General features: G+C 41.8%; 1 protein-coding gene across 6 annotated transcripts in view; it reads right to left on the minus strand.

The window, feature by feature from the left end:
• The window catches only part of LOC110525095 (semaphorin-6A), a 92,330-nt gene extending 65,828 nt beyond the window's left edge, over positions 1 to 26,502 (minus strand). For 3 of the 6 annotated variants that reach the window (XM_036979399.1, XM_036979400.1, XM_036979398.1), the window contains exon 1: positions 26,106 to 26,501. The gene's annotated coding sequence lies outside the window, so the exon portion shown is untranslated. Of the gene's footprint in view, positions 1 to 10,529; positions 10,818 to 25,981; positions 26,013 to 26,105 lie in introns of those variants that run through there. The other 3 variants (XM_036979396.1, XM_036979395.1, XM_036979397.1) reach the window with 3 other exon arrangements.
• Between the last annotated feature and the right edge of the window lie 585 nt (positions 26,503 to 27,087).

Here is a 27,087-nt window from a genome sequence, read left to right on the forward strand (position 1 = left end):
CAGTGGAATATATATATTTTTAAAGTATTTAACTAGCCCAGTCAGTTAAGAACAAATTCTTATTTACAATGACGGCCTAGGAACAGTGCCTTGTTCAGGGCAGAGCAACAGATTTTTACCTTGTCAGCTCGGGGATTCAATCTAGCAACCTTTCAGTTACAGGCCCGACGCTCTAACCACTAGGCTACCTGCCGCCCCAGGGTGGTATGCTGCTGGCAAAGTATATGCTACACTGCAAAACAGCCAGAGGAGAAAAGCAGACAAAGTAAAGATTTCAAAAACAGAAAATCCTTCAGACATTCTACAGGATTGTAGACAAACTGATGCAATGCAAGTGCAAGTCCTGAGGCACATAGCCTAATTGCATGCTGGGTTGCCTTGCCTATGACTAACTACACCAGCTAGTTGTAAACTTAACAGTGTGTGACACTAATAATACATGTTGTTGACTGGCATGACACTTCAGCAGCCCATATCGGACCTCAGCCTCTGGCTTGAATCTCAATTCTTAAGATGTGAACAGTTTCATCACATGAACTAAACAGCACTGAACAACCAGAGAGAGCATTGGTTTGGACCAGTGAATACTGCAAGGCATACGAGCTCCCCTCACATCATCTCAATCACACGGATGGTTTAGTGGGATGAACCGATAAACGATATCTCCCCCCGTCACAGATTCAACCAAAGGACGGATGACGTTTCTTCAATAAGTAATTTTCCTTGCTGTGTCACAGGACATTTTTGATTGCTAACTTCCTATATCAGCTGTGTCATGCAATTTTTCCAATGGAAATGTTTCATTAATTCAGTCACCACAACAATAGATCATGGCTATCTATATACAGTATCCCCCAACATGGGGCTGAAAAGGGTGTGTCTGATAGCTTTACAAGGAACACACAAGGGAGCAAGTAATATGTAAATGCCTGAAACCATAGAGAAATAATGTGCAGGGGGGAAGATCGGTAAACTGACAGAAAAACTAATAGTTGTAGTTTACAATCACTCTGTATAATTGGCAATCACGACATCTTCACAACACCATACGCAACACTTTTTGCACTCGTCGTATAATTTAACATATTGCCTTCATGTGAGAAGTTTTACAAACAGAAACAGCATCACTTTTTTACAGTTACATTCATTAAAAACCTGATTTTTTTATTTTGTTTTATTTAAAAAACGCTTTTTAACTGCCGATATCCTGCATGATTAAACGTACAGGCTCCCACTGTGAATACAACAGCTTCCTGACGCTTTCAGGTTGACTTTTTAATCTTTACCATTCCCTCCCTCTCCCGCTAGATCTAAACATCCCTTTTACGAGTTCCTGCCTGCTCACACTGTATGAGAGACAGACAGACAGACAGACAGACAGACAGACAGACAGACAGACAGACAGACAGACAGACAGACAGACAGACAGACAGACAGACAGACAGACAGACAGACAGACAGACAGAGAGAGACAGACAGACAGACAGACAGACAGACAGACAGACAGACAGACAGACAGACAGACAGACAGACAGACAGACAGACAGAGAGAGACAGACAGACAGACAGACAGACAGACAGACAGACAGACAGACAGACAGACAGACAGACAGACAGACAGACAGACAGACAGACAGACAGACAGACAGACAGACAGACAGACAGACAGAAAGAGAGAGAGAGAGAGAGAGAGAGAGAGAGAGACAGACAGACAGACAGACAGACAGACAGACAGACAGACAGACAGAGAGAGAGAGAGAGAAATAGCAAGAGAAAGAGAAAGAGAAAGAGAAAGAGAGAGAGAGAGAGAGAGATATTCTGTGGGTTCACACCAGTCTATGTGAGTGAGGATGAAAGATGGAGATCCTCCTTGGATAAAGAGACTATTCCTGCAGGTGGGGATTGTCAGCGTTCTACCTGCAGCTTCCAGCCTTGAGTCTGAAGACGCAGAGGAGACTCTGAACCTGTCAGCCCCACTCTATGATGTTTGTCTAATACCAGGATTACCGCTCCTTTCAGACGGAAACCCAGCCTGCTAGCAAATAAACACCAGGCCTGGAGCAGCTTAAACCAACTTCTGCAAACTGTACTCTGATATCGCAAACAGAGAAAGAGGGAGAGACTCTTCAAAAGTAGTCCCCTATGGAAACCAGACACATACTGGACATCAAACGTGCTTACTTAGTAGATATAGACAGATACTGTAGTCCAGCAATTTTCTCAACAGTTTGTTCAATCATTAGACGCATAGGGGAAAGCTCAGTGATTAAATTACCTCAGTTGATGTCAGGAGAACCGTGGTGAATGAATATGATGTTGCCCTGTGTAGGTAATCATACCAGCATTCAGCTCATTCAGCTCAAGGATACACACAATGGAACTACTGTGTAGTATCATGTCAATACCGTTGTAAATATGTGTTAACAGATAGCTGTTTCCTTGGTAACAGGTACAGTATATTACACTTCACATCTCACTGGTGTACACTGAGTATATAAAACATTAAGAACACCTGCTCTTTCCATGACATAGACTGACAGGTGAATCCAGGTGAAAGCTACAGTATGATCCCTTATATATGTGACTTGTTAAATCCACTTCAATCAATGGAGATGAAGGGGAGGAGAGAGGTTAAAGACGTATTTTAAAGCCTTGAGACAATTGAGACATGGATTGTGTGTGTGCCATTCAGACGGTGAATTGGCAAGACAAAATATTGAAGTGCCTTTGAACGGGGTATGGTAGTCTGCGCCAGGTGTCAAGAACTGCAACGCTGCTGGGTTTTTCATGCTCAACAGTTTCCTGTGTGTATCAAGAACCGTCCACCACCCAAAGGATATCCAGCCATCTTGACACAACTGTGGGATGCATTGTATATACTCAGTGTATACTCAGTGTATCCCCAGTGTATCCTCAGCAATATCCTCAATGTATCCTCAGCATATCCTCAGTGTATCCTCGGTGTATACTCAGTGTATACTCAGTGTATACTCAGTGTATACTCAGTGTATACTCAGCATATCCTCAGTGTATCCTCGGTGTATACTCAGTGTATACTCAGTGTATCCTCAGTGTATACTCAGTGTATACTCAGTGTATCCTCAGTGTATCCTCAGTGTATACTCAGTGTATACTCAGTGTATACTCAGTGTATCCTCAGTGTATACTCAGTGTATCCTCAGTGTATACTCAGTGTATACTCAGTGTATACTCAGTGTATATCATTAACCGATAAATCTCCACCATGAACCGACAGCCAACAAACAAAATGCAAATTCAAATTTCGGTATAAATTGTTTTCCCTGTGGAATGCATCATCTTTTTCCATAGGGAGCTAAATCCACTAGCAGACTTCCATTAACATTTAATCCTGATTCCCTCTGTCAATGCGATTCATCATCACTGGCTGACTGCTGGCTAACCTATCTGGGCCTTGAGATAAACACACTGGCTTGGGCCCTGGGTTTGTTCATGCAGATAAAATATCCACAAAGATGAGCACAATCTGAGTGAACTGCACCTGGCCCCGGCTATTTTGTCTAAGGCTCTCTGACGGAAGAGTTTCCATTTGTCTCTCTCTCTCTCCCTTTCTTTTTGCATGTTTCAGGTTGACGGGCAGCTTAAATCCAGAGAAAATGTTGATTAATGAGTTAGCTGAATAATGTAAATCAACTTAATGGAATTGAAGACACAGTGCATATCCCTTTGAGACTGATTAGGTTCAAATATCCACTCAACTAATGGCAACACCAACCATGCCCCTGCTATCATTGATATCTGCTGCTATCATTGCTGTCATTGCTATCTGCTGCTATCTGCTGCAATGCTGGCTTCGGAAAAATGACATCCTTTCTTTCCCACAATGAGTCTGTGGGTAAAACAGCCACCACCTACACAACCACCACATATACAACCATCACCTATTCAACAACCACCTACAGTATCCATCCACCACCTCTATAACCAATCAATCAATCAGTCAATCAATCAAATTTATTTATAAACACCTTCTTACATCAGCCGATGTCACAAAGTGCTGTACAGAAACCCAGCCTAAAACCACAAACAGCAAGAAATTGCAGGTGTAGAAGCACGGTGGCAAGGAAAAACTCCCTAGAAAGGCAGGAACTTAGGAAGAAACCTAGAGAGGAACCAGGCTATGAGGGGTGGCCAGTCCTCTTCTGGCTGTGCCGGGTGGAGATTATAACAGAACATGACCACCACCTACAGTATACAACCACCACCACACAACCACAACCTACAGTATACAACCACAACCTACACAACCATCATCTATACAACAACTACCACCTACACAACCACAACCTACAGTATACAACAACCACCAATATAACCACCACATATACAATCACTACCTACACAACCACAACCTACAGTATACAACCACTACATATACAACCACCACCTACAGTATACAACCACCACCAATACAACCACCACCTATTCAAACACAACATATACAACCAAAACCTACATAACCATCATCTATACTACAACTACCACCTACACAACCACCACCTACACTATACAACCACTACAGTATACATCATCTACCTATACAACCACCTGTACAACCATCACCTACAGTATGCAACCACAACCTATACAACCACCACTTATACAGACCCCGCCTATACAACCACCACCTACAGTATACAACCACAACCTATTCAACCATCCCCTACAGTATACAACCACCACCTACAGTATACAACCACCACCTACAGTATACAACCACAACCTATACAACCACCACCTACAGTATACAACCACAACCTATACAACCATCCCCTACAGTATACAACCACCACTTATACAGGCACCACCTATACAACCATCACCTACAGTATACAGCCACCACCTGTACAACCACAACATATACAACCACAACCTACAGTACATAACCACCACCTATACAACCATCATCTATACAACAACTACCCCCTACACAACCACCTATACAACCACCCCCCTCAGTATACAACCACCACCTACACAACCACTACCAATACAACCACTACAGTATACATCATCTACCTATACAACCACCACCTGTACAACCACCACCTACAGTATACAACCACCACCTACAGTATACAACCACAACCTATACAACCACCACCTACAGTATACAACCACAACCTATACAACCACCACCTACAGTATACAACCACAACCTATACAACAACTACCTATAAAACCACTACCTATTTTATTTTACCTTTATTTTACTAGGCAAGTCAGTTAAGAACAAATTCTTATTTTCAATGACGGCCTAGGAACAGTGGGTTGACTACCTATACAACCACCAACTACAGTATACAACCACCACCTACAGTATACAACCACAACCTATACAACCACCACCTACAGTATACAACCACAACCTATACAACCACCACCTACAGTATACAACCACAACCTATACAACAACTACCTATAAAACCACTACCTATTTTATTTTACCTTTATTTTACTAGGCAAGTCAGTTAAGAACAAATTCTTATTTTCAATGACGGCCTAGGAACAGTGGGTTGACTACCTATACAACCACCAACTACAGTATACAACCACCACCTACACAACCTGTACCTATACAACCACTACAGTATACAACCACTACAGTATACAACCACTACAGTTTACATCATCTACCTATACAACCACTACAGTTTACAACCACCACCTATATAACCACTACCTACAGTATACAACCCCCACCTACCTACACAACCGCCACCTACAGTCTACAACCGCTACCTATACAACCACCACCCCCATCATACCACCATCATGCTTAACCCAAGGACAAGTCTCGTATCCAGGAGTTCAGATAGCAATTACTTGCAGTAACAATGAAATCTGTCTGCTTTACTGGCGGTGTCAGGCACTAAGACTTAAGACCATAAGCCTGCTCATCCTCTGCCTTAAACCATTTAACTGTTTCTGCATTTAATACTGGAGACAATCAGCCCCCATGGCAGACAATACTACGGCCTAATACCCTGCCCAAGTCTTTTACTCACGCTGGCTTTGAGTACTCCTCTGGGGTTACCAGTTATTTTCTTTCTGGGGCTTTGAACATACTGAGCAATAGTGAAGGGGTATTTGCATAGCAATGCATATCTTTTGTTAACATTACATATTTTACCTGTCAGCTTTAGAAACACATTATTCTTGTACTATCCAAATATTATGACTGCTTTAAGGCCAAACTAAATACACTTAATTTGATTTAATGTAGGAGATATCCTACTCCACTTTGATTGACGTGAATTACTTTCCTATTAAAGAGGGTGATGTTGAAAGAAAGAGAGGCAGACAACAATTTGGGACACAGTGAAAACTATTTCCAATAGAACTGTTTTCTTCTTTTTTTTGGTGGGGGGGGGGGGGGGGGGGGGGGGGGGGGGGGGGGAGTAGTCACTGCATGAAAATGTTAAGCAATGCAGGACCACAGTTCAGTATTGAGCATTTCAGGTGAATCCTCTTTGGAGTGGCTCATTGAGGGGATTAGTGAAAGCTTTACTCTAGACGTGTCTCTATCTGGTGGGAACAGAATCCCCCTCTAGCCAGCACTGAAAATCAAAGCAGCTGCTCTTCATTCAACTGTACAAGATTAGGTCACCTCCGTAAAAGTCAGAATTAATTAACATTTCATATTTAGAACTAACCCTCTGCCACTCTCTAGGTGATAATTGTCAGTTTTATGAAAACTCATTCAGAGCGGCATTCTCAAACATTTCATACCTTCATGAAGACAGGCTTTCGAAATAATGCCTCTGTAAAGTCTGTCGTGGCACATTGACGTGATGCATTCTATTGGCATGGTGTAGCGACTGAGAGAAAATAACTACGGTGGAGAAGTCCTCCAGTCTAGGAGTGGATTTGCAACATATGGCTATGTCTTATGGCCCTATTAGATGGCTATATCAAAGGAAATGGAAACAGTAGCCACTGTGATGAGAGGCAGCAAGGAGTGGACAAAAGAAAATAATCTAGCGGGCGGGCCTCAGCAGTAAGCTACTGCGGAGGGGTGGGCGGGAAACAGATCAACTATTTTAGCTGCCCGGCAAGCTCTCCATCTAATCAAGGTCTGACATAAGCTCATTGAGAGCAGCTCCAATCAAAACGCCCGTACAACCATGCCAAAAGTGTAATGAAATACAGCCAGCGGGGCTGCTGCTGTTTACAACTCATTACACTGCTCCGATGGCATGAACGAACGAGATCACTGGGAATGTGCTTCTATAACTGGGAGGAGGAGGGGGACGGGACACATGGGACATACTGTCTATACACTCATGTTTACTTACCGCCAAACAATGAGACACACTGAAACATGGAAGCGTGGAAGTGCAAATAAAATAAATACCAGAAAAGTCTGAGTTCAATTAACACAAGTCCGTACAACGTTGTGCATGTTACTGTCATTTACTCAGAGGAAAGGAGAATCATATTCCTATCCAGATTTGGTTCAATATCTTGGTTTAATGTCTGTAATAGAATACATTATAAACGCATTCACAATGCATCTCACACAGGAGGCTCATAGAAAGTGTTACCCTAACCTGTAAAGACAACCTTTCTAAACACCTGATTGAGAGGACACATTCCTTACATCCTGCTACCCTCTACCACACTACACAGGAACTCCCTGAGAGCTCCACTACCCCCGTCACCCTGTTCATAATCAGGCCGAGGAGAGGGAGAGAGGAAATAGTTAACATGCAGCCATTCATTGGACAAGGCTTGCGGCGGCGTCTCCAGGACCCAGCTATCTGGCATTCCCCCTACAGTGGTGAGGATGGCTGCCAGTGCATTCAGGGTGGGCCCCACGGGATGGCCCCTATGGCATGACCTCAGAGCACTCCCTGCTCCAGTCAGCGCCAACTCCCTCCCCGGCCTCCCTGCTGGATTCCCATTTGCCTTTATCCTGCCACGATATACAGTAGCTCTGAACAGCCCTGCCAGTGAACCTTCCCAGGATCTGTCCACTACTGATGATGTCATTCTAACGCTTGCCACTGTGGTGCCACTTTGGCGGCAACATCTGAGTGTCAGAGCTTGAGAAATACTATGTTTTTTTTCCCTTACACTGTTCAGTATAGAACTGACTAACTTGTATAGCAAGTGCTCGAGGCAAAAACAAAATGACATAATATGAATTTGCCAAAAGCGATATAGAGAATGTTGCATAATTCATCAACATTACAAAACATAATCAGAATAAATCAAATATTAGAACACGGAAAACAAACTTTTGAGTCAACAAACAGCTCAGTTAGCTCGCCATGAAAAAGGTAATTGATGATAAAAACACAACATTCATCTCTATAAGCTCCTTCTCCACAAAAAGGACAGACTTCAGAATATTCACTTAATTGTGTTAGGAAGGACATGAACCTTCAATGGCTTATTTCCACTAGCAACCTTGTAATTACAAGATTATGAAGCTTAGCCAGCTTTTCGTACAGGGTAAAGAGGAATAGCACAGTCAATTCCTCTAGTTTACATCGCTCGCCCTGAAGACGAGGTAAGGAATTGTTAGCAAATTTTTTGAAACTGTATCCCTCTCGGAGGGTTTAGCCATTTTGTTGAATTAGCATTTTAACAACCTTTCTGAGTAATTTGAAAAAGTGATGTCAGACCAGTCTTGATCTCTGATATGGTAATGATATGGTAATTTATGCTTGAGTTTCAGTCAGGTCTGGAATCGGCAGCTGGTTTTGAGGGTCTGTAATGACCTGCATATGGCTCTGGCTTCTTGTGCGATATCAAAAAGCATTTTGTTGGGCATTTCATCTGGGCCTGACATCCCTGATTATAAGATCCAGTAAAGTTGTCTAATCTTATAATGGCTGCCGAGTAGGAGTGGGAGGGCTCAGAATGTTTCATGTGGTTTCCTCCCCAAAAATGGGCTCCACTGAAGGGGAAGCAGCATACACACAGCTTAATTCTAAGCCTTTGATGACATGCTACTGTGTGTGTGTGTGTGTGTGTGTGTGTGTGTGTGTGTGTGTGTGTGTGTGTGTGTGTGTGTGTGTGTGTGTGTGTGTGTGTGTGTGTGTGTGTGTGTGTGTGTGTGTGTGTGTGTGGGTATGTGTGTGTGTGTGCGTGCATGCACAGGCGAATGTTTGAATATGTGTGCGCTCTATGTGAGTGTGTTCTGGGAAAGGAACAGTAGGGCAAGATCCTCCTAGGTGAAAAAGTGTTTGTGATGATAGCCTGTTTTTTTTTTATACCTCCTATTTTCACTGAAAACAAATGTATTTTAAAAAGCAAAAAGGCCCTTCTATGCTTCTTTGCGATAAGAGTGATACCATCTATTTACTGTCCTTTATAAATGATTTGATCTTCCCATAACTCCCAAAAACATAACCCCCCAAAACATAACCCTTAAAAAACATAACCCCCAAAAACATAACCCTTAAAAAACATAACCCCCAAAAACATAACCCTTAAAAACATAACCCTTAAAAACATAACCCCCAAAAACATAACCCCCAAAAACATAACCCCCCAAAACATAACCCTTAAAAAACATAACCCCCAAAAACATAACCTTTAAAAAACATAACCCCCAAAAACATAACCCCCAAAAACATAACCCTTAAAAACATAACCCTTAAAAACATAACACTTAAAAAACATAACCCTTTAAAACATAACCCTTTAAAACATAACCCTTAAAAACATAACCCTTTAAAACATAACCCTTAAAAACATAACCCTTAAAAACATAACCCCCAAAACATAACCCCCAAAACATAACCCCCAAAAAACATTTAGACTATTGTAGAAATCAAACAGCCTTTATCATTCAATGTCCACTTTTATCTGTCTGTCAATGTTTTGCAACATCAAAAGAGTGACTGACTTCTTCAAGGAGTCAGCCCACAGATGTACAGCCAGAGTGGAACCCGTACATTTTCTTGCAGTGTTGTCCAGTGCGTGTGTGTGTGTGTGTGTGTGTGTGTGTGTGTGTGTGTGTGTGTGTGTGTGTGTGTGTGTGTGTGTGTGTGTGTGTGTGTGTGTGTGTGTGTGTGGTGAGGCGGTTGAGGGGGTATGTGTTGACACTTGATTTACTAGAGTCGTTCACAAATGATATGTTTTCAGACCGTTCAGATTGAACACTAATCATGGCCAAATGGAGAAGAGGGAAATTCTAAATGATCCATGACCTACTCATTGCTCACATTTCATTCATTCATAGTCTTTATGCCTTTAAGATGAAGTATCAAGACTACGTCTTCAGCTTCTTCACACAAAAAAAGCAATGACTCCTAAACGGATGAAAAAGCATAAGGCATAAAATCAGCAGTAGTAACATGAACCTTTTTCTCATTCAATTCCCTTCTTGGAGCTGCTAGCGTTGCATTACCCAGCAGTGCAATGTCTCTAACTGTGCTTTCAGACACCAGGTGCTAATTAACACATTATCCTCAGAAAACATGCTATTCTTCTCCCAGCGTAATCAATATAGAGTATGTTAAAGACCCACTAACGTCAATGATTCCATGATTCAGGAGCAATAACGACTTCTCCCTGTATCCTAGCGCAGCTGAAGACATTCAGCGTAAGGAATAATCAATACTCTCTCCCTGAGTGAAGCACTCTTCTGCTTGGCGGAGCCAACTAGTTCATTGTCCATGGGTCGGGGGGAACAATGTCAGCCTACATGGGGCCTCCTCTGGCTCCCAGTGGAGAAACAAGGAGGGAGATTCAGGAACACCCATAATTCAATGTTTCAAGAGAGAGGAGCTCTGTAAAGAAACGGCTCACACATGGGTGGCTATGTGGGTCAGGGATAACTTGTGGAGGCCAACAACTGTCAGGATCTGTTCCCCCAAACCGGCAAGACCCCCTTCGGCTCGGGCTATTCCCAGCAGAGCTTTGTATGGGAAACCTGCTTCCCTCTTCCCCCATGTGGCCCTTCTCTAAATCCCTCCACCGCCACGGATGGGGTCCGACGCCTTTGTGAACAAAAAGGAGCTAGCCGGGGCGACCAATTAGCCAACCCCCATGGGGTGACATGGCCAATGAATAGAGGGACCCCCAAACAGTCCACGCATATAACCTCCGTTATGCCTATGGAGCCTAACTGTCATCCGCTAGTGATGTCAAACAGTGCATCCTGAGGTCTTCTAGTCTACGACATGGTCAGCATATGTCTGGTTACCATAGTTACACTAGGTTATGAAATGCTATACCTTGTTTGTGTTGCCATGTCTCACGTTGGCTTTCCAGGTCCGTTACAGAGGACTTCCCCACCAATCACCAAGTCACACTAACAACAACAACACTGTCTTAAAATCATGATCTGAATAAGCAAAGCCACAAGTGTTGTTGGACGTAGCCTGCAGATGGACAACATGGACGAGACAAATAATGTGATGTGTAGAGTGAGTAAAACTGATGTGGTCTTTCATCTACAGCTTTTATGGCCATTTGACGTCAAACCTAGACCCTCTGATAGCCACTTCGACCAAGCCATCAAGGCTGCAGGCTCCAGAGAGAAGTGGTATCACAACACGCACCGTGATATGTTTGGAGTTTGCGCAATTTAATAGAAAAATAATGGGGAGGTGTGCCTAATTATATGACACGTGCACTGATTTTGAGGTTTGACACACGTAACAGATGGAATACCTCCCAAATTAAATGTTTAACTGTTACTGAGGCTTCTATCTTGTAAAAGGACGGGGGGAATTTGTTCTTTTCAGTGTCAAGCTTATTTTATTATTTAAATGTGGAACATGAATTGCCTCATTCAAGTCACGAGTGTTTCCCGACGTTGAACGGTGTATTGATCCCCTCGACACTCTCTGGAAGTCACCCTCAGAGTTTCCATCAGCAACACGTGACAACGGAGGGCCCTCCGAGCGAGTTGGAAGGGGCAAGGGGATGGTTTGGGATTCACTGAATGTCTTACTAGCCATTACTCTACGTTCAAGCTTGACCATATTTGTTGTTGTGCTGCATCCTTCTTATTGGTATTGTACATTTCAGACATCATTTTGCTACAATGCAGCAGCCTCATTTATCTCTGTAGATTCTCCAGATACTCCCACGAACAGTCCTACTACAATATCCAAAATAGCCTCATGAGCAGTTTATCATCAGTCTGTTCCCCATAAAACATATTTCCTCAATATGCATATCCACTATAGCAATATCTATAACACCACAGGGTTGACCTTGAAATATGATTCTTCTTTCTCATATAGATGACTTTTATACAGGCATTATGTACAGCCACCCACACCCACATGCTAACTGACCCAAGGACTAACCTTGATTCATTCCCTCGCTTCTTTAACCTCTGGCCAGATAGTTCAGACTGACCATTGGCTTAAACTGGAGTGTCTGGAATGCAGGCCAAATCTGGACATGAGGTCTCTTCCACCAGAGCTGGCTTCCCACTGTGGAAATGTCGCTGGTACTGTCGCTAGGCTAACTCTCCTGCCAGTGGAATCACCCAAAACGATGCCACACTCCAGGCCTTTGTGTAGCACTCTGAGGGAAATAAACCTCTGTAAAATTCATTACAGAATTTCTAAATCACTGACAAGTAAAAACACTCGGTGAGAAATACTTTTCTTCACGGTAAGTGATGCCATACGGTTTAGTTATTCATAATCAACCGTGCTCAGGCAGGCTATTTAATGCACCATTGGTCAGTCAGTGAGCATTTTATCCTAGTTTTAGTCAACACGCCAGAGAAATACCATCCTGAATATAAAGAGAGAGAGTTATGTAGATTCTGAGTGCATACAATTCAACATTATCAAATGATCAAACTCAACAAGAGTTCTTGAGTAAAAAAGTTGAGAAGGCCACATGAAGTTGAGGGTGTAATTTAAACGTTTTGGCCATGATTCACATGTAATATGAAGGTGAAACCACTACTTTGTGGGTCCCCACAGTCAGAGCTGGCTGCCATACATCAATGACTCAATGTTCCCACAGCATTGGAAGTTCATGGGTGCCTTAAAATAGCTACAGAGATTGGGTGCCGCTAACCCAAATAATGGAAAACCTAGTATCACCGGTCGCCATCTTTGAATACAGGCCACCTCCTGGTTGAGACAGATGGAAGGAGGAGGACTGCCAGTCTTCCTGTGGCCTTGCACCTTGCATTTTAGTTGGTCTCTGCAGCCATTACAGAATAGCTTTAATCTGACATAGACATCTCCCATAGACATATACAACTACGACAACCATCCACTTTGGAATCAGTGTTATAAACAAAACCTAATGGGGTCACTCAGTGTTCTCGGTTTCAGGAAAATGACTTAATAACATTGATTAGGAAATCTCACGTAAACAGCTGATGTCTGCCTTGATGAAGAACACACACTCATTTACAAGGCTTTTATAAACGGCACAAAAAAACGCATTGTCAAATGTTCCTCAACCCCGTCATTGTAATGGCTACTGTGTACAGTAAATATGAACTCAACAGAAATGTACTTATAATGATGATAATTCTTGACACGATCCTCATTAAGAGAGGGAAGTTCAGTGGAAGCCATCTCTTGTTCTTGTGTTTACCAATAAAATAATGGGTTTTATATGAACTAGAAATGTCAGTGAAGCGTGGGCTATAATGAAGTATCCTCGTCCTTTCTCCTCTCTACCCTTCAACCTCTATGGTCAATTAAGCCACCTACAGATGTAGGATCTTAATTTGATCACCCTGTTGCAGGATAACTTTCCTGCAATGCAGGACATTTAAAACTTGTAGTGTATTTGAGGTTTAAAAAAATGCTTCTGAAGTTTGTAATTTACAATTTGAAATTTTCAGACTTGATTTTCCTTTATGAAAAATGTATCAATCCCTACAAAATGTCCATTAATTATTATTTTCCTGCTGAAGCAAACTGGCTCAAATTAAGATCCTACATCTGTAAACAGTAGAGGCTGTCACATTCCATCCAGAAGCAGACAATGAATGACTACTTTATTCATTAAAACAACTCTGTTTGAAAAACAAGTTCGGAAACGATTACCATATGAAAACTGCAGAATAATGTATAACCTTGACAAATCTCCACTGGGCCAAAACTGTCAGTACTCAAGCCCTGTTATTTGAAGTGTACAATGAGTGCCCTGCCTCTGTATGAGCAGGATTCAAGCACAATTACTTCACAGGGGGCACACACACAGACACACACACCGAGATATGCACACGCACATACGTACACCCAGGAGCCTCATACACACACAGAATTAACTACCTACCATACAGCACACTGAGAGGCCAGGCAACAGCAAAGAGAGAAATGTCTCTTTATGTAACAATGCCATTCCTTTTCCTCACTAGAAGACATAGAGGTGAATGCAATACCACGACCTAGTTCAGATTCTCTATCATATCAGTTATCTGACACAATGATCCACCACATTACATCAAACAGCATCCATATTGACTGAAACTGAACACAGGAAATATCATGTGGTTGGCTCTATACATAACACATGTCTATTTGTCTTATCTATTCATTTGATCTGTTTTGGGCAGAAGTTTGCTGAAGGTTATTGTGATCAACTTCTAGTTTCCATCCCGGCCTATGAAACCCTAACTCTATCTCTAACTCTAACTCTGATCCTAACCCTAACTCTATCTCTAACTCTAATCCTAACCCTAACTCTAACCCTAACTCTAATCCTAGCCCTAACTCTAACTCTAACCCTAACTCTAATCCTAACTCTAATCCTAACTCTAATCCTAACCCTAACTCTAACCCTAACCCTAACCCTATGGGGCAGGTGGAAACACAATCTGTTGACAACTGTAATCAGTTCTAGTCCCATTGACAAAAACATTCAAAAACATTCATCATGTCCCATACATGGATACACCATTTCCGATACAGTGGGACGTCATGAGGCCTGAGGTCTAGCAGACATATGACTCCAACAACACAAAGGAAACATGACCGCTCTGTCTTCCACAGGATCAGACACTTTTCTGACCACTAGGATATCTGGCCCCCAGCACATGTCACAGCAGATAATTTATACCCCATGCCCTACCCATTAGATACCAGAGCTCTGGCTCACAAACCTAGCCCATGCCCTAGCACCCAGAGGGCACTTAAACACAACTGTTTTATAACTGGGTTCGTCATCTTAAGTTTCAACCATCACAATGCCATAAAAGCCTTGTGTTGTCACTGGCTTTATTTGGCATCTAGTTGAACTTGAGAGCCCAACTCTAGAAACTAAGGGTGGAGTTCTATATCCATGTAATCCAATACAAAGATACAGGTATATTTATTTTTTGATTAGTATTTTCAAGTAAAACCTGAAGTTGCTTTTTCAATTGTATGTTAGGCTTTCTTTTCCTAACTCAAGTCTTCTGTATAATGATCTGCTCTTGGGCCTATTTCAATGTTATTGTCTTCTAGGGAAAGGCCGTTCTCATGACAACCCACATGACGATGAAAAAACATAATTGTCCATCTGAACAACTCGTGAGTTCCTAGGTCAAAGCTTTTGGCTCTGGGGGAGTGAGAAGGCACAGGACAAACAGGGCTATTAATGCTTTCATTGATTAGTATCTCAGTGTCAGCTCAATAACCTCCCAGATGTAATACAATGCATCCAAGTGGATAAATAATCATTACTAATGGCTATAAAAAGCACCCTGGATTTTATTAACATTCTATTGGGAACAATCAATATTCCTCCAACCGCAGTACATATGCCTCCTACCTACACAAATTACTCATCATACAGAAGAAATGTGCAAGACTAGCCACCTCCTCTAATTACCTGGCTCCATCTGCACCTTTGTTTAAGAAACTCAATATCTTGTCTATTTACGATGTTAATGTGCGGCAATTATGAACTTTCATCTACAAATACCCCTCCCAGATAGTTTACCTAAACCCTTCAATGGATTCTTCCAGCTTAATTCTGAAATCCATCTACACTACTGGTCAAAAGTTTTAGAACACCTACTCATTCAAGGGTTTTTCTTTATTTTTTACTATTTTATACAATTGAAGAATAATAGTGAAACATCAAAACTATGAAATAACACATATGGAATCATGTAGTAACCAAAAAAGTGTTAAGACTGAGGGTCAGACTGTAAGTAATCTCCTCCATGAAGACTAACTCTCCCACACACATTTGCACACACACACACACATTTGCACACACACACACACATTTGCACACACACACACATTTAAACAAAACAAATAGTTTGTGATTACTGATCAATTCATTTATACATTTATAATTAGTAGGTTTTGTTTTCTGTTTTAACAAACCTTTTTTTATGTTTGTACTGATTGTAAAGCCAGCCCTTGGGCTTCCAACCTCCTTTTTTTCAATCTGTATTGTTGTTTATCACTTGCTTTCTTTGGTGCAAATAAATGTAACTAAACAAAAACTAAATTAAACTTAAACAAGCTCTCTTCAAATTCAATATGGTGGCAAGGAGAATTAGAGACTAAAACTGTGGGGAAAGACTAGAGGCACGTACCGTTCACACTTCCATTCAGGAAATATTGTAGACCGATGCAGAGGTAGTATTTACTCTAGCAATTAGTCCAGCATTACAGCCATGGAAATTACCGTGATGCAGTAATAACTGTCTGCACTGCCTTAGGGGAAAGCAATGAGCACTCAAATAGAAAGTCACGTCTTATTATACTCATGGTGGAGGTGAGACATATGGGGTCCTGTAATTAGACTGGTGGTTGGCTGTTACTCTCCAACAAACACAACCATTCCTAAGAGATACTGTAGCTGATTTTCCTGAGATAGAGTAGCTACATCTAGGTGAGACTTCTAGGATGATATCAGTTGTAAAGCAGATGACTTCCAGAAAATAATGAGAAGGAGCATCAAACTATTGGAAATCAGTAACTCAATTAATTTGCTTTCGTGGAATGACATGGAGTGACAACATGGTCAACTCTTTCACCAATCATTGGCTAATTCTTTCAATGATCAAAACAATATTTTGGAAGTGAAAACCTTGATTCAACATCACGTCACCTTAAATACAGTGTCCGTTATCTTTGACCGTTCATTTACCAATGTCTCAGCCACAGTCATGAGCAGCCAGCCTGTGGAACAAAAGGCCACATTAAGCCATTCGCCTGTTAGTGTGAGAAATTAGTGACTGCACAACGGCGCCACTATTTAACAGCAACGACCCATCTTATCTACGGAGGCTGCATGAAATGGTGTTTGCTTTAGATAACATCTCCCTATATGAACCATGCAGGGGATTTTAGCTAGCTAGCTAGCTAGCTGGCACTGGGACACAAACCCAGTATGGACGAAAGCAGGCTGCACCTCAGAGGGACATAAACCCTCACAGCACCCTGAAGGGAGTGGAAGAGAGAGGTACAGTTCTCCAGAAGCAACAATACAAGAGGATTCTTCTCTTATGTAGGTCAGATGATGAACAGGAGCTGTGCTGCACTGCCTGGAGATCATCTCCTCCCTTCCTCTCGGGTTACCTTGAATTAGCTCAACATGCTATAATCAGCTGACAGGGGAGCCCACCGTAACCTAAGAGAGGGTGACTAATGAATTGCTGATGGTAATTTTTCCTAATTCACAAGCTACTTAAAATGGACTGTCGTTGAGGAACCTGTTTCAACTGTTATATAAACAGCATGGGGAAGAAAACAAATGACAGAATGCTCGGTCTACCAGATTATCTGACTGTTTCTGAAGTCAAACCATATTCCCTCTGACTGCTACGTCAGTAGACTACCCACAGGGCCATGCATCTTAATACTGTCTCCAAACCCAATTAAATCAGCTAGCGTTGAATTGTCTTAGCAGCATTATCAATAAAGAGCAGATTTGTCGGTTGTACACAGGATGTAAAGACATGAACGAAACGTGCAGCGCGACTAATAAAATTAGAATTGAGACAATGAACACATCACTATGCATGAAGCAATACAGCATCCGCTGCCATACATTTAATCAGGGCTGGCCAAGGAACCTAGCTGTTCCTCTCTTGGATGAGTGAAACGTGAGCGAGGGGGCATTGTGTGGCCTCTGTGAGAGTGATGATAAGTGTTCCCAGCCCACCGCTCCACATGAGATGACGGACAGGCAGGAACTAGTGCTGAAACACTGGGGGCCTTGTGGTCATGCGCTTCTACTATCAGTCACATGACCACGCCACATGGCTGCAATTTGTTCACTAGATATGTCATAAATGTACACAGAGGTATTACTGTTCACTTTTTAGTCCTGATTGGAGGGGGGTTCAGGCGGTTCTCTTAATGTAGTCTACCAACAACTGTGCCCTAATAGTAAGACCCGTTTTTCCTCCAGATTTGAGGGATGGTGAATACATTTCTTTGTGGTGTATATTTTTTCTTGTATGTCTTTAGTAACATTGTTGGTAGACTAAATTATGTTTTGCAATATTAGCATTGAAAAATCTATTTGTCAATTAGTTTTACAAATGTATATTCACATAAGGACAGGCTGCTGTAGAACCATGTAGTCCAATTGTACAACTGGTAAATTTCTGAGATTGCTTTCATATGGGTAAACTTAGAAATATGGAAATACCTCATAGAGCACTATTGCAAATACTCTGTCCTCGTCTGAAAGTTGACATGACTTGGGAGGGCATTACAAATGACATCTGTTGTATTAAATAACACTTACTAACCACCGGTGTGCTTTGATAAGCTTTTGAGATAGATCTGGCCTTTGGGTGTAACATCAATCACATATCACTTTGCACAAGGTGCATTTCTCCACACAAATATCAATACCTACAATAGACGGGTGGGTTATTGAACCGTGGAGCAGAACTTGTGGTTTGGCTTAGAATCAAAGGATTAATGACAACATATAAACTATATTTCTGTTCCAAATTGTATTGAAAACATAAATACATTTCAACAATGAGCACTTGTTGACTCTTAAATACATCGTTGCAGTTGTTGGTTAGTAGGCTATCAAATGTTTTGCAATATTAGCATTGACATGACATCAGTCAAAACCCCTCAAAACAAGACATGATACCAATAACAAGATCCAACGGGCTGAAATGAGCCACCTGCGATTCCCAACATGGCAGCTTCTTGTCATTGTTGGTACCTATGTGATCGTCCAGAATGATAACACACTTCTGCCCCATCGACGCACAAACATCCTTTTCATTATGTTGTCAGCTGACCCTTCTAGAGTCCAGCAGCCCTGCACCCACACCAGTCACCTGCACTGGGGAATCATAACAAGATGATGTCACTGAGTCTACAAACATATCACTTCAAAGCCATAAAACATCTACATAGGTAAGTTGAGCAAACAGCCCATTTCTCATGGTATGATTCCCTCCAGAAAGGTCACCCAGATGAGAGAATTGCAGCATCTAAATCACCCTCAGCTTGGATTTCAGCCCAATGGCACTGACAATGACAAGGTTCTTTCTTCTCAATGTGGCCCACATGAAAGGCCGTGAAGAAAGTCCCATGATTAGAGACTGATTTTCCCACTAGACACTAGTTTCACTGAAAATACCCACTGGCAAGGTGTAATGTGATGAAGCACAGCAACAATATGGCCACATTAAATCATTACAAGACAGCAGAGATTACAGACTCCTTTGGGAGGTACAACATGACCAAGAAAGACCATCTTAGAGGAATTCAAAAATAAATGTTCAACGCTGATCATCTCAACATACTGATAGTAAAAATACATTTTATAATGGAAAGTGGTCTCAAAATTCCCCAACATCCACTTTAAAAAATAAAAATAACAGATAACAACATCAATCTCTCCAAACACATTCTATGTAATAGTGGAAGCCAATTCTATCTCTGAGTCACCCATTGTAAACAAAGGACAATAAGGCTTGTTTGGTTTACAGTAGACATAGCTTCAGCCTCTTAAGTGAAGGACACATGATTCCAGGTATGAACTCTACTGGAAAACCCTCCTTACATTTGATTAATCCTTCTACAGAGGGAGCATACTGCTTTGAGATGAAATTGCAAACCATTTTGCCTCTTCAAGCACACACCCAGGTAGAGAGGCTGCTCCGAGTGCTGCCCTGCAATCTCTCCTGGCCTTCTCCAGGCACCCCAACACCATCTCAGACCCTGAAACTATGGCAACCGAACAAGAGAGCAGCCTCCATGATTAATAGATGAGAAATGCTGTGCCAATCGCGGTGGGCCTGGGGAGGGGGACAGATGTACACCCCTCTCTGTGATTCACCGCCACACACCGCGGCACGGAAGGAGGAAAGAGGGCCTTGCGACGCAGGCAACATGCACCCCTGCAACACAGGGTCATGGAACACCCCCTCAACACAGGGTCATGGAACACCCCCTCAAAAAAGAGTCATGGAACACCCCCTCAACAAAGAATCATGGAACACCCCCTCAAAGAAGAGTCATGGAACACCCCCTCAACAAAGAATCATGGAACACCCCCTCAAAGAAGAGTCATGGAACACCCCTTCAACAAAGAGTCATGGAACACCCCCTCAACAAAGAGTCATGGAACACCCCCTCAACAAAGAATCATGGAACACCCCCCCAACAAAGAGTCATGGAACACCCCCTCAACAAAGAGTCATGGAACACCCCCTCAACACAGGGTCATGGAACACCCCCTCAACAAAGAATCATGGAACACCCCCTCAACAAAGAGTCATGGAACACCCCCCCAACAAAGAGTCATGGAACACCCCCTCAACAAAGAGTCATGGAACACCCCCTCAACAAAGAATCATGGAACACCCCCCCAACAAAGAGTCATGGAACACCCCCTCAACAAAGAAGAGTCATGGAACACCCCCTCAACAAAGAGTCATGGAACACCCCCTCAACAAAGAATCATGGAACACCCCCCCAACAAAGAGTCATGGAACACCCCCTCAACAAAGAAGAGTCATGGAACACCCCCTCAACAAAGAATCATGGAACACCCCCCCAACAAAGAGTCATGGAACACCCCCTCAACAAAGAGTCATGGAACACCCCCTCAACAAAGAATCATGGAACACCACCCCAACAAAGAGTCATGGAACACCCCCTCAACAAAGAATCATGGAACACCCCCCCAACAAAGAGTCATGGAACACCCCCTCAACAAAGAATCATGGAACACCCCCCCAACAAAGAGTCATGGAACACCCCCTCAACAAAGAGTCATGGAACACCCCCTCAACAAAGAATCATGGAACACCCCCCCAACAAAGAGTCATGGAACACCCCCTCAACACAGGGTCATGGAACACCCCCTCAACAAAGAGTCATGGAACACCCCCTCAACACAGGGTCATGGAACACCCCCTCAACACAGGGTCATGGAACACCCCCTCAACACAGGGTCATGGAACACCCCCTCAACACAGGGTCATGGAACACCCCCTCAACAAAGAGTCATGGAACACCCCCTCAACAAAGAGTCATGGAACACCCCCTCAACACAGGATCATGGAACACCCCCTTAACACAGGATAATGGAACACTCCCTCAACAAAGAGTCATTGAACACCCGCAGAACAGGCTGCTGTAGAACCATGTAGTCCTACATGAGCATCAATGCATACTTCATGGGCAGCCAATGAGAGCTGACCACAACCGGAAGCAGCCAATGAGCTAACCATAACTGGAAGCCACAGTTGTTCATAATGAGTGTTCACAGCGAGCAGCGTTTGTGACTCATGGCCACTTACCTGTATAAGTACAGTACACATTCAAGACATTTAACTATTTACATACCAAATGCTATGTGATGTCTGGCATCATATTAGACCCTTATCAACACTTGTCTATCTAAGACAGTTTCTAGTTTGTTTGCAGACAATAAAACCCCATTGCAGAGACAGGTGGATCACCTCTGATAACATCTATGATGCAAGCAGTTTGGCTACGTCAACTCTCCTCTCATCACAATTTCATTTAATACATTTCCATAAACAAAGTCTTGCCAAAGAGCAACAGTGAACATGCCAACAGACAGTCTGCCAATTCAGCCATTGACTTAAGAGGTTCTGTCCAAAAGCTTCATACTATAAGCCTTTGGCTTTTCTGGCGCTAAAAATGCCCTCAATTATGTTCATTTAATGAGTCTAAGGGAAGAGAATTTTACACAAGGCCTACTAATTAAAAAAAATATATAGTGTATTGAGAGCCTGGGGAGTTAATGCAAGGTGAGAAACAGAGGCTAAGCTACAACAGCAACGATGTTAACAAATCAGTACACTTGAAATGAGGCGTAATGTACAGAACAGAATGAACCATATGTCCCACAACCAAATACAATTCATTTAATTCATTATTGTCAGATCAATGGTCAGGTTTTTAATATAATGGGATGCGATTTCACCTTAGAGTGGAGCTTTCCCCACAAAACATGATGTCATGATATTTGCAATAAGGGGACTGATGAGCGGAAGAAAACCTTCTCTAAATGTCATGCAGCTTCTGAACACCAGCACGCTCTTGGTTTCATCTGAGTATGATACCATTCTATTATGGGGGTGGTTGGAGGATGCTAGCTGTTTATCCTTTTCTATCAGCAGGAGGCACGCAGAGAGATGCTCATGGAAAATTAGTTTTTGAAGAAAATATCCCCACAGACACACAAAATTAGAATTTTCCATTTGGCAAAAAGGTGAAAGGCGCTAGAGCGAAAACCGGTTAATGTTCACATCGAAACATAGCCTATATCTTACATATGAGATGTAATTTCCCCACAGGATTATGGTATTAAAATGTATATGATTCTGCTATCAGTGGACTTCTAATGGAGCATGAATAAAATGCAATGAAAGCTGTTTTTTAAATGATTGAACCATAATTTACAACTACAATTTTCAATGCTCTAATATACTGTGTGTACATATATATATATATATATATATATCATAAATAAATCACATTTTGATGAGTGTGAGGATTGTAATGCTCTCATACACTCTAATTGATTACAATAAATTCTAAATCACACTGGATAAACATGAATTAAACATGCAATCATAAAATATGCATAAATACACAATTCTACTCGACCTACCGCATTGACACTGAATTTGAATCAATGATTAACATGGCCTCGCTTTGCGTAATTGAGTGCAATTCATTTCACATAGGCACGCCATTTATCAATTATTCAATACCAGGCACGTCTATCTGTCCTTGACTGACAAATGTAAATACCAACTTACACCCCTGCACAGTGTATACAAGCACACCAGTGTGACAAATCCACATCAGTCACACACAATGCCAACCTCATTGCTATTGTTAGGAAGCTGCAGATCAAATGCTCCACAGAGCATTGCTCCAAACAGTGGTTACCCACAATGCATGCTGATGTTTTGTGTTTCCCCTTTTTTCTGCGTGACAAAAAAAAACTATGCTTTCTCCAAAGGTAGTTAGTCACACAGTGACAGGCACACATGTACACATACATCAATAGCAGTATGATCTGCTTTTCGTGTATATCTCGTAAACAGTCTAGCATTTATGGCAGGTGTTTCAAAATGGCTCCAGGATTATTGCGCACCACTGTAGCAATACTGGATTGTATTCCACACACGGATAGCCCACCTACAGTATCTCATCTCATCTTAACTGTTAGACCTTATCTCTATGGGCTAGTGAAGAGGATGAAAACGCATCAAATATTTTTTAAGAGTGATTTCATGAATTACTGTATTGTATACTTTTTTTCCTATCAATGTATTTTTACAAGACACTCTCATCTTAAAAGTAATTCCCTCAAATATCACATATTACTGTAAAAAAATATATATATATTTTTTTGTTCACAGGCATTTAGCCCTATTCCTCATTGTTTTGATGTTATCAACACACAGGCCATGGAGCATCTATACACATTGAGAAATATCCCTTGACTAGAGTCCCTTTGCAAATACAGCAAGCCAGACGTCTTCAAACGGGTTGAAGAGAGGGAGAAATGGCTGAGAGAGCCGAGGTGTTAGCAGCCCTGGGTGTTGCATGGGGCCTCTGTACTGCACCTAAACACAGCTTTCAGTGTATCACTGTAAAAAGTGAGATGGCACTGTTGTTCATCTGAGGTGCTTTTATTGAATGGTGTGATCTAACGTTATGTTTTGGTAATTTTTTTTAATGTAATTTTTCTAAATTGCTTTCGACACCTCATGCGCATGCCCATTGTATAGCGGTTGGGGCAATATAGCATTGGGGGCAATCAGAAGAGTTAGAGGCATGGCTTATTGGGGGCGTGGCTTTCAGTTTGTTCTTTTTGGCCATCCCTGAGAGTGAATGTCATTCCAGTTAATGTCATTCCAGTTAATGTGTTCTGTTGAATTCATCATACAAGATTAAACGCAAGGTTTCCATTGATACAATGATCGGCATTTGGTTACAATATTGTGGTCAATAAATGTGACTGACCGGCTCAAATTTGAAATGACTAATCTTGTAATTTATGTGACATATGCCTAGTTTCCTGAAATGCGTCACAAATGTGAATGTTTTTTGTAAAGATTGTGTTTGGAGGTATTATTTAATGTTAATGAACAAACTTTTTTTGATTTACAGGGAATTTATTTATTTGCTTGTAACCCAATTTAATAATTTTGGAAAAGTCAAAGAGAAATTTCAACATGGAGCAAAATGAAAAAAAATGTGTTATATTAACATGAAATATTCTGTTATATTTATGTTATATATTAGGTTGAACAAAGGGGGAAAAGTCATTATGTTGCACCAGCCATATCCCTTTCTAAAGGAAATACATTACATGTAAAACATATTTGATAACACGTGTGCCCAATGGAGCAATTACAACAGTGACCCGCCCTGAAATGGCCTTTAAAGCCTGGAGTCACTCAACAAACCCTGTGTGGACAATACCTCTCTCTCTCTCTCTCTCTCTCTCTCTCTCTCTCTCTCTCTCTCTCTCTCTCTCTCTCTCTCTCTCTCTCTCTCTCTCTCTCTCTCTCTCTCTCTCTCTGTCTGTCTGTCTGTCTGTCTGTCTGTCTGTCTGTCTGTCTGTCTCTGTCTGTCTGTCTGTCTGTCTGTCTCTCTCTCTCTCTCTCTCTCTCTCTGTCTCCTCTGTCTGTCTGTCTGTCTCTCTCTCTCTCTCTCTCTCTCTCTCTCTCTCTCTCTCTCTCTCTCTCTCTCTCTCTCTCTCTCTCTCTCTCTCTCTCTCTCTCTCTCTCTCTCTCTCTCTCTGTCTCCTCTGTCTGTCTGTCTGCCTGTCTGTCTCTCTCTCTCTCTGTGTGTGCTAGTGTGTGAGAGAGAAGTGATGTAACTACAACCATATTACACCAGTTTACGTCTCTGAATTGTGGGTAGATAAAAATGAAACGAAATTAATGAAATAGCTACAATTAACTCCACAACCATAAATAATGTATGATTCGTGTTGAAGACAGATAAAGGCCTATAGATTGAAATAGCGTATTTTCCACCTGGAAAGACACAGGTGATATATTCGTTTTGCCAACACTGAACATTGAAATGCCTGTCTGTCTTCTCACACATGAGAATTGCATCTCTACATTACGCTACCATGGAGGGGCCAACAACGAAGGGCAGAGCAAATTATCCAAGTAGTTTATAATGCTGAGTCCTGTAGCCTATCAGTTCACAGCACACTAAAAGCAACGGAGAGTTTGTCTCCATAAATTTCAGACGTTGAAATTATAAACGCTTTCATCACCTGGGGAAATTGTCGCAGAGTTGTCTATAATAACATATAGGCTAATTTCTGAAGCTTTGTAGGCACGCAGTAATTCTAAATGCAATGGAATGGACCTGAAACAGCTTGGATAAATACGCGTAAATACGTATTTACGCACAAACATCACATATTTAAATAGCCAAAATAACTATTATCTTTACGAAATAATTTTACATTTCCCCAATGAATTGTTATTCATTAACTGCAACAGAAATAAATAATTATAAAGTTACTGAAGTGACGTATAGTTAGTTACCTTGTTGCAGGCGCCTAGGTGTGCACTTGTCCTATTAGTGATTGGGAAAACATTATAGCCATAGGTTCCAAATGAATAGATTACTATTATGCACATACAAAGTTAGAGAATAAAAATACAATACCTTCAGCTCATGAATGGAAATGCCTTGGGGTAAATGTATCGTTCGTCCTTTTATTAATCCATTCAAAATAATGTTCCTAAAGCAGCTCAGACAATGATCATCTCGAAAAAACAATGCGAAACGCTACTTTTCTAAACCTCTTGAGATTTTTTTTTTGTTACATGCCGCGCTTGTAGCCTACACAACTCTTCAAATCGGAATATCCATCGGAAATCCACTTGGAACCCAGCGGTTTTAAAAACTCCTTTGAGAAAACTGAGCAAGACAACCTGGAATCCAATAACTAACAATTGAGGGTTCCGAACCATTCGTGGAAAGCCAACTCAGTCCCGCTACAAAAGCTGCAGGTCATCCTATTTCGAGATGAAGCCTTCTTACTAGTGCACAGCGATCCCAGCTGTCACCCGCTACACACAGGGAGGAGCTATACGCCCTAGACTGGAGTGTGCTAGTGAAACAGGATCTTTTGTTTCATGGGTGCCACTTTATGGACGACTGTATTTTTAGAATTTACATTGGTATGTAAATACACAATTCGAAAATACACAATTCAAAAAATAAACCACTATAGGCTAAATGGCTAAATATAATGATTGTGTAGGCTGTATTATTAGTTTAAAAGAGAAATAACAACATTACAACAAACTGTATTTATTCCATATGGAAAAGTGAACCCTTTCTGGCTCGCACACAAAGTGTCAGAAACAATATTGGGGTGACAATGATGATGCCCACAGTTACGCATTGGTACCCCTATTGCTTTGAGCCCAGCCAATGCGAAAGGGAATGAATGCAACCAGGTTCAAAGCCTCTCTTGTCTTCATCAATGGGAGACCCCACTCCGGTGGTCCCATCCTCTCCAGCCACTGCACACTGTTTATAATCGCCCTTCAGTCGGTTCCACATAACACAGAAGCCGATCCGTTTTGGGCCCCTTATCAGAGTAACAGCAAATCCTGCTGAAGTTGCAGCTACTTTTGTT

This window comes from Oncorhynchus mykiss, chromosome 6 (assembly GCF_013265735.2).
Source record: "Oncorhynchus mykiss isolate Arlee chromosome 6, USDA_OmykA_1.1, whole genome shotgun sequence".
Classification (NCBI taxonomy): domain Eukaryota; kingdom Metazoa; phylum Chordata; class Actinopteri; order Salmoniformes; family Salmonidae; genus Oncorhynchus; species Oncorhynchus mykiss.